Genomic DNA, 9,878 nt, shown 5'->3' on the forward strand with positions numbered 1-9,878 from the left:
TTCAGAGTTTAAATATCTTAAATGCCATATTCAGCAGATCTATGACAGGTTTGAGGGTATGTATCTACAAAGAATATCTGGGTCAAACAATTCTTGTCTGATTTTAATAATCTGCTCATCAAGCAGGAGGCTATGCAAAGCATGCAATTAATTACATGAGTATTTAACATGACTATAAATATAGTTCTGAACATATTAAAGACTTTGATCATTTATAAGGTGACTATTAACTTGCATTTCTTAATTATCTTTAACACTTTACAACAAAACTGTCAATTTCCGAATTGATGCTCTTTCAGTAGCAAGGTAAAACATCAGAGACTGGGAATGTTTTTGATTTTTATGTGGTGTCCTATCATAGAACATAACAATTTTCTTGTATGATTCACTTTACCAAAAAACAGCTACAGCTTAACAATGCAAAATAAAAACAAGGAGGCTAAGCATACATATTTAAATCAGTCTTTGTTAGCTTGAATAGACCTTAGGTAAGGACAGATAATTTTTTAAGCCTGTGATAATCACCCCTGCCTTTTTATGTTGTAGTAGTGATCCCAATCATAAAACAAACATCTGATTTGCAGGCATCCCCAGATTCCCTTGTAAAAATTACCCTTGAGTTAACCTGGAGTTGTGTCGTCCGTGTTATGTGTCATGTGTCCTCCCAACCTCACTCCCCACCCCCACCTCCCCACCTCCCTCACCTCCCCCCACTCTCTTTCCCCCACCCCCTACCCCTCCTATCCCCCCTGCCAAGGCTGTAGCATACAATGTAGCAGCTACAAAGTCCTGAGTTTTTATCCTGAGACCATAAACTTAAGCACCTGGTGTTTTTCCACTGTGCTTCTGGGAAGGGCATTCCCTCAGCACCACTGACCCGCTATTGTGTTTTCTTTCAACTCCTCAGGCCTTCGCCGGTCTCTGGGTAACTGTGGCGGCACAGGTGCCATCATTGAGTAACTCTTCCAAGCTCTTTGTCAGGAGGCCTAAGTGCCACACCAACCCCAGGAGGATCTTCGTGACAAGTTCCACAAATTAAGAGAAAACTTAGAAGGAAGGAAACCTCCTGGAACCGGTTGTGGAACTCTTGTCCGGAAGAAAATATTGAGCCATAGTTCTCATGGCAATTTATCGGTTTTATCTTTTTCCATTCCCTTTCCATATTTACGAGATGTTCCTGATGGCCTAGGCTGAGATTTGAAGCGAGAAAAATGGATAAAAATCCATCCCTTGAGATGGGGTCACTAGCCCTGACCTTATCTCCGGGAAAACCAGCTCTTTATTTCATAAATCATTTACAAAATTACAGAACACTATTATGATAAAAACTTCCCCAACAATAAACTCTCATATGGCTATACATGCATGTCATCAAAAGTGGGCTTTGATGTACGGTAAAGAAAGCCTTAAATAAAAAAGAATTGAAATAGTTTAAATTTACACCTTGAAGATTTACAAAAATTAGGCACTAGATGTTAAACAATAGCTGACCATAAAAATGTATTAACCTGTTCTTGGAGATATGCCATGAGTCTTAGTTAACTGTGTGCTTTACTGTACTAAATGACAATGATGTTATCTATCCTATCCGTGATTGCTTCACTAAAGACATCTTCAAGAATTTCAATACCTGTTTCATTATGTATAAAAATCTTTGCTTGAAAGCTGCAAAATACACTCAGATTCAAGTGGCCTCCATGTTTGTTTCTGTTGTTTGCACGGCTGCTGTCACCTAGCCTTCGAGGACCCTTGTCCCAGGAATCCTCATATCAGACTAGGGTATTCGGTAGTATTGAAAGAGCCTCAGATTGAGGAGACTCTCGCTCTAGTCCTGAGGACACTCACCACCCCCACGAACACACGGGACTCAGTCTTGATGTAATAATAAGAGGTTTATTTGAGAAGCCAGAACCAGAGTTCTCTCACGCAGAAGACAGAGGAGTCGACCCCGAACTCAATTTCGGGGTTCATTTTATAGAGAAATTCACTCAGGTGGGAAGCAATAGGCATGTAACAATTTCATTGGCTTGTTCAAATTGATACACTTTATCTATAACATAAATTTAGTCACCTTATCTGACCAGACCATTTCTCTGCTCTTGTCTTTCCTGAGTCGGCCTTAATTGGTGCCAGATGGACTTGTGGCTAGCCTATTTCTTGGAACTGGGGGCTGTGTCCCCAGGCTCGGCACGAGTAGGTCCCTGAGTGCTTGTGAAAGAATAAAAAATACAGTCAAAAAGTCAGAAGTTTAGAAATGCTATCTCACCCCTAAGAAGCCCTAAGTACCTCAAATTCCATACCCTGCTCTCTACCTGTAAGTAGGTAAAAGGTCACATTTCCTGAGCCTGCTCTCCCAGAAACTAGATAAAAGGGCTTAAAGATAAGGCCCTTAGATATGTGATTCCCTACCTAGTAAAGGTAACAGAAAGCTTCTCCCAGGAACTAGCTGACCATAAAGTTAGATTACAATCTTAAAAGCAATCGTGAGAGACAGAAAGCTTCTCCTTGTGATTTTTCACTGGTATTCTCCACATTTTCCAATGACGCCATCCCTACCCCCTTGGGTTGTGGCTTCTTCCTTTAAATACCCCTTCTCCCAGCTACTGGGGGTCGAACTCCTGTGCCCCTGTGTGGGATACGAATCTTGACCCCAGTGCACTGGTTCCTATCAATAAACCTCATGTGATTACAGCAAGGATGGTCTTGTGTGAGTTCTTGGGGGGGTTGCATCATCCCGAGATTTGAGTGACGGACTCCCCAGACCAGGGGTCTTTCACTTGCAGTGGAGTTAATTAAAAATTTTATTCTTACAGTATCTAAGGTCATTCACATCATAAGATAGGAATCCTTCAGTCTGTAGTATTTAGTTGTGGCCTTAATTTTTAGTATTTTATTTACCTATTCATCAAGATAATATATCAAAAAGACATTATAAAAAATATCTGATAAACTTTAAAATGTTCCATAGCCTTATGACTTTAAACATTTTAAAGCTGTTTTTTTTAAAAACACTCAGTTTTTAATTTTTTGTAAAACTCTAAAATATTTTTTAAAAAGCTTAAGATCTCTAAATTGTGTGCTTTTGTAATATCACAATACAGGACATTCTAAAATGTGAAGACAGGTAGCACAGCTATAATTTTGAAAAAGCAAAACCAAGTTTTTGAAAGACCCCCTCCCAGAAAGGAAATTATATATATATATAAGCCCAAGGCTCTCAATTATAGAAATAAAAAGTAAGTTACAGAACTAAAATAAGCCTTGTGAGAAAGTTCAAGAAATTCAAATGTGTCCCAAGACTTGTGGGGCAAGTTGACCCAACATTTAGACAAAATAGCCCCCCCCAAAAAAAAACAAAATACAGGAACCAGACTAAATTATAGGCATTGCTCCATGGGCCACCTGACAAGAAAAAGAAAAAGTCCCTGACTTCCCAGACGCCCTGACCACCATGTACTTTTTACTAACTCACTGTTATGATTATAGCCAAATTAGGTAACGTACACTTATGCCTCATTTACTCCACCAATCACATCCCTGTAACCATGCATCTGCTTCTGTAAGCCTGCTTCTGCTCCCCAAGCCCTATAAAAACCCGTCCTGGTTCTGTTAGGCGCGCCAGTCTTCCGAATTGACTGGGACGCCCACAGATACCTGTATATCCTGATCAATAAAAATCCTCTTGCAGATTGCAGCCTGTGGACTCGGACTGGTCATTGGGCTCGAGGATCTCCCTCCTGAGGGAAGATTCTCTCTGAGAGTCTTACATATGGGGGCTCATCCGGGATCGGAGATCCTCTGCCCAGAGACCGCCAACCACCCACCGGGAAGTAAGCTGGCCAGCGTTTGTCTTGTCCTGTCTTGTCTTGCTTTGTGACTTGTTCTGTAAATGCTTAGTTACTTGGCTTGGGTTTGTATATCGGCGGGCCAGAGAAGGAGCTGACGAGCTCAGACTTCTCCCCTGTAGCCCTGGAAGACGTTCCAAGGGTGTTTGGAGCCCGGTTTTTCGGGGCTCAGCCTGTATCGGAAGGATACGTGGTTTTGGGTTGGAGGAGAGAGGAGAGAGCCAGATCCACTGAAGGATCCGGACCCTCGGTGCCTCCGTCTGAATTTTTGGTTTCAGTTTGACACCGAAGCCGCGCGGTGCGTCTGTCTGTTGCTTGTTTGACTGTTGGAATTGTTTGTCTTCTTTGTGTCCTAATTTTCTTTGAACATCTGTGGAAATTGGTTATAGGATGCTTTGTCTTGGTCTTGTTTGTCTGGTTTGTTTTCTGTGGTATTGTCCAGTGTCTTTTTGGCTTTTGTTTCGTTTTTGGACTTTGGACAGACGACTGTGTTTAAAATCATGAAACTGTTTGCTTTGTTTGTCAAGGAGTTTTACTTGGTCCTCTTGGTGCTTAACTTAAAAGTTAAAAATAATTTGCTTGAGAAAAATTGTTTTCTGCCGGGGAGTTTTATCTTTCTCTCTTGAGCCTCCTCCCCAAGGAGAGATGCCCCTCCTTTGCTCCCCTTGTCCAGTCTAGCTGCTATTAACAGTTGTGTATGAAAAACTCCAGGTTATTGAGTGACCCTGTCTAAAACAGGTATTAACAAGAGCCTGAAAGCTTTACCTTAGATCCTGAAGAAAATGTCTCCCTGTTGCTTAAACATTCACAGCTTCTAAGGAAGGGACAACACAGAGTAGAGAAATGTAGGGGCTGAGGGTGGTGAGCACACAGGCCTGTTAGCAAGCTACAGGCTGTGCGTGGGCAGCAGCGCAGCTCTGGCCAAGTCAGCGTAAGAGGAGTTTCAAGGTGAGGAGGCCGGCCGGGGTTGACGCTTTGACAACAAAAAGATAATATAGAGTTAGTGGTTGTTTTATGAGACTTTTGGCCCTAAAAAAAAATAAATAATTCCAGTTGCTGCCTTCAGTGGCCAGACCTTCAACACTTGCTCACAGAAGGAGAGCGTTCATTAAGAGAAGTTCTTTAAGGGAGCCTGCCTTATCTGCTGGCCTTATTCCAAGAGAGGAGTTGATCTCCAACATTAAATAACCTTCCCTGTTAGTCATCATTGACATGGAGAGTGCCTTTGATCCTATCCCCACAGCAGCCAGTTCCTGCCCCTGTGGTCAAAATGCCCCAGGTTGGGAGGCAGAGAAGCCCCTAAAATAGTTTCAAAGAATCTACAACAAACTGTGAAGAACTTTGTTTTGCCAGGCAAAATTTAGAATTCAGGCTTTGGCTGTGGCCAAGGTCAGGATTAATGTTTTCTTTTCCATGGGCCTTTAACCCAGTGAGACAGCTTGGTGAAGGACTACTACTACAGTCCTGATAGCCCCAGGTGAACTGGTTCCAATTCTTTTGTCAGCCACTTAGTATCTAACACCCAAGTTCTAACCCTCTCTCCATCCTTTTGTTATTAGTTCTTACTAGAAGCCTACTGTCCTTCAGAGGCTGGGTTTATTGAGAGAGAGAGCCACTGAGCTGGCACTGAAGGGAGGTACTTCTTAAGTAAAATCTAAGTCCAGAGAGATAGTCGATAACAGATCAGCTGCCTCTCTGCTTGCCTTTCTGTTTCACAGGAACAAAGCTTGTGCTTATTTCTACAACGGCCTTTTTGTCCAAGAAAGTCTCCTGGCTTAGCTGTGTGACTAAATGCTGTTTGCCCTCTTCAGTAGACTTCTATTCTCAAGATTCTCTTGTTTTCTCACCATCCCGTTTGAGATGCTTGTTAGTAACTGTTACAGGTCTTCTTTACCACCAAGGAAAGACAGAATCCTACTAGAGGCCAGAAAGAATGTTCCAGACATGGATGGAAGGCCCTGACTCCTGACTGTTGACTTCAATACCCCTTAAGGTAGGGAGTGCTCCGGGTCTGCCACCAGGCTCCAAGGGTGGGTCTCCGAGGGGCTAGAAAATGCCCCACCAATCTGGCTAAGATAAGGAAAAGATATAAAAAAAAGTTACAGAAATTTGAAGGGTTAAGCTAAGTTGCTGAGAGTTAGTGTAAGTTGCAGAGAAAATAAAGTTGAAGTGTAGTTACATAAGTGAACAGCATCTAATAGCTGTAGAGGAAGATATGAGAGCGACTGAGGAAGAGAAAGAGGAAAGAAGGTAAAAAGAACAGGAAGCTAAGAAAAAAAGAGACAAAAAGAAGAAGAAGCTAGAGAGCTAAAGAGGGATAAAAGACAGGAGAGGAATATATACTGGCCACAGTAGTTAGGGAACCTAGGAAGACAGTACCTGGCAACAGAAGAAAATTCCTAGCTAAAGATCAGTGTGCCTATCACAAGAAAAAAAGGACACTGGGTCAGGGACTGCCCCAGAAAGAACAAGAGGGGCCTCTCCAGCAGCCCGGAAGGCAAGCCTCTTGGTCCTAGAGTGCTGGCTATGCGCAAAGATAGAAGGGAAGCCCACCCAATTGTTTTGTGAATATGGGGGCCCAACACTCTGTGCTCCTACGCCCAAATGGGCTAGTGTCCAACAAAGACCTTGAGTACAGGGGACTACCAGCAACAAACGATACTCATGGACTACCCGAAGAACGGTAGACCTTGGCATGGGCCGGGTATCCTACTTGTTCCTTGTGATTCCAGACTGCCCCTACAAGTCTAAACCCTACAACCCTGCTCCCGCACCCCGACCTAGACTTCATGACTGTCAACAGGAGCTCACTAAAGCACAGGAGTGGCATAAAGATCTGACTGATCAGCCACCAGGGGGGGTAGATATCATCTGGTTCATAGATGGGAACAGCTTCTTAGAGAAGAAAAACGATGAGCTGGGACAACAGTGGTAGATAAAAACAGAGTCATATGGGCTCGGGCCCTACCAAAAGGCACCTCTACTCAGAGAAGTGCTCCCCTCACCAAAGCCCTTGAGCTGAGAAGGAGACAACATCTATGTGGACAGCACGTATGCCTTTGCTACAGCCCATCAGCAGAGGGGCCTGCTGACATCTGAGGGCAAGAAAAAAAGATTCTGGCTCTGTTAAGGGCCCTCCATGGCCCAGCCAGGCTGAGGAAGAGACTCTGGTACATCTCAACGGGAAAGAAAATCCTGCTACAAAAAAACAGGCAGAGGCCATGATAAAACAAATGCATCAATGGACTCACTTAGGGGTAAGCAAACTCATCCAGACATTTTCAAAAACTAAATATTATGTCACAGGTCTCAAGTATCTCTTGGAAGAGATAGTACACTGATGTATACCATGCCAAAAGGTAACTGTTTTCAGGAAAGTTGACTCTGGCAGGAGGCTCCATGGGGAACGGCCTGGACCCTACTGAGAAGTGGACTTCACAGAGATAAAACCAGGAAAATATGATTTCAAATGTCTCCTAGTGTTTATAGATATCTTTTCAGGAATAGATAGAAGCTTTCCCCACCAAACAAGAAACGGCCTCTACAATCATCAAGAAGATACTAGAAGAAATCTTCCCCCGATTTAAAATGCCCAAGGTAATCTGGTCAGACAACAGCCCTACTTTCGTTGCCAAGGTAAGCCAGGGTGTGGCCAGATATTTAGAGGTTGATTAAAAATTACATTATATTTACAGACCTCAAAGTTCAAGACAGATAGAATAAATAAATAAGACTCTAAAAGAGACCCTGACCAAATTAACCATGGAGACTGACACAGACTGGGTGACACTCCTTCCCTCTTGCTCTCTTCAGAGCAAGAAATACCCCTTCCAGATTCAGCTTTACCCCCTTTGAGATCTTATATGGGGCCTCAGATCCTCTGATTGTATTAGATGATGTTACTAAACCAACATGTCATAATAATAATGATTTATTTGTCAGGCTAAAAGACCTACAGGTGATACAGAAAGAAATCTGCTCACAGCTGGCAGCAGCCTATGCCCCGGGGACCCCCGAGACATCTCATCCGTTCCAGGTCGGAGACTATAACTACATACAATGACACGGAGCCCAGACACTCAAGCCTCGCTGGAAAGGACCATACCTGGTGCTGCTGACCACCCTGACAGCTGTCAATTCTCAGCCCTCACCAGCCGCATACTAGCTGTTGGGGCTGAGAGCTGAGACCTAGAGGGACACTCAGATCTTCAAAAAGCTCCCTAGACTCACACATCAGATAAGTGACTGAGCGGTTGTTATAATGCTCACTTGAAGAGTGTACTTTAGACACAAGAATTTCATGTTTGCCCTGGGTTCCATCGAAAAAAATATAGAGATAGGCTTGATTTCTATTACAAATGATGTAACATTACATATGTTAATACTCCTAACACTTCTTGGGACTGTGCCTCAGGGATCACAACCTATATAAGTTTAAAAGTTCTAAAAGACCTTGGTATATAGGTTCAGATAGTGTCCAGATTAGAATCCTGATGCTAAAGACTTAATAAGATACAAAAGAGAGTTGAGAATTATTTAAGGCTATCTAGGTGCTACAAGGACAACACAAGGACATCTGCTGTTGCCCTACAATACAAGGCTTATAGAAAATTCAAAACTGCCATTGACTCAGATATAAAAAGAATAAAAAAGACTTTTTAGCTGACCTCCAAGAATACCTAACCTCCCTCTCAGAGGTAGTCCTTCAAAATAAAAAAAAGATTAGACCTGATATTCCTTAAAAAAAGAGTCTGTGTGCTACACTAAAAAAGAATGTTGTTTCTATACAGATCAGACAAAAATAGTAAGAGATACAGACTTCCAGTCATTCAAACTTTTGTGCTGAGACAACAGTATCAGATGGTGAAACAACAAAAAACAGAGGTACCTTAACCAAATTGAGTGGAAGATTCCACTCAAGGACAAAAAGAAAATGGGGGAATGAAAGACCCCCTCCCAGAAAGGAAATTATATATATAAGCCCAAGGCTCTCAATTATAGAAATAAAAAGTAAGTTACAGAACTAAAATAAGCCTTGTGAGAAAGTTCAGGAAGTTCAAATGTGTCCCAAGACTTGTGGGGCAAGCTGACCCAACATTTAGACAAAATAGCCCAAAAAAAAAAAAAAAACAAAAAAAAAAAAAAAAAACAAAAAAACAAAAACAAAAAAAAACAAAATACAGGAACCAGACTAAATTATAGGCATTGTTCCATGGGCCACCTGACAAGAAAAAGTCCCTGACTTCCCAGACGCCCTGACCACCATGTACTTTTTGCTAACTCACTGTTATGATTATAGCCAAATTAGATAACGTACACTTATGCCTCATTTACTCCACCAATCACATCCCTGTAACCATGCATCTGCTTCTGTAAACCTGCTTCTGCTCCCCAAGTCCTATAAAAACCCGTCCCTGGTTCTGTTAGGCGCGCCAGTCTTCCGAATTGACTGGGACGCCCATAGATACCTGTATATCCTGATCAATAAAAATCCTCTTACAGATTACAGCCTGTGGACTCAGATTGGTCATTGGGCTCAAGGATCTCCCTCCTAAGGGAAGATTCTCTCTGAGAGTCTTACATTTTAACAATGTCAACAGTTAAGTATATTCTAAACTCAACACCAAGTAAGTTACTTTTATGTCACAAAGTTTGGCTTCGAGCAAGATATATTCTTGCATACAGATCCACAAAGATGCAGCTTTAATACATTAAGCAAGCATTATTTTACATTTTCTCTTTTATAAACCTAATATTTTTGGGGTTTTTTTTAAATTTTTTTTATTTTATTTATTTACATTCCAGTCATTGAGCGCCCCCCCCCTTGATCCCATGTGTCCTTCCCTTTGCCTCCAAGGTGCTCCCCCCTCCCACCAGGTCTCCCCTTTCCCTAGGGCCTCAAGTCTCAAGGATTAAGCAAACTCCCACTAAGACCTGACCAGGAGACCTCTACTATATTTCTGTAAGCTCCTGGGACTGGCCTGTGGAGGGGAAATTTTCTGAACAGAACACTAATGGCTCAGGCTCTAAGAT

At 42.3% G+C, this 9,878-nt stretch overlaps 1 pseudogene; it reads left to right on the forward strand.

The window, feature by feature from the left end:
- Positions 1-6,780, forward strand: part of LOC116885851 — a 12,176-nt pseudogene extending 5,396 nt beyond the window's left edge.
- The last annotated feature ends 3,098 nt before the right edge of the window (positions 6,781-9,878 follow it).

Source organism: Rattus rattus, chromosome 16, assembly GCF_011064425.1.
Source record: "Rattus rattus isolate New Zealand chromosome 16, Rrattus_CSIRO_v1, whole genome shotgun sequence".
Lineage (NCBI taxonomy): Eukaryota > Metazoa > Chordata > Mammalia > Rodentia > Muridae > Rattus > Rattus rattus.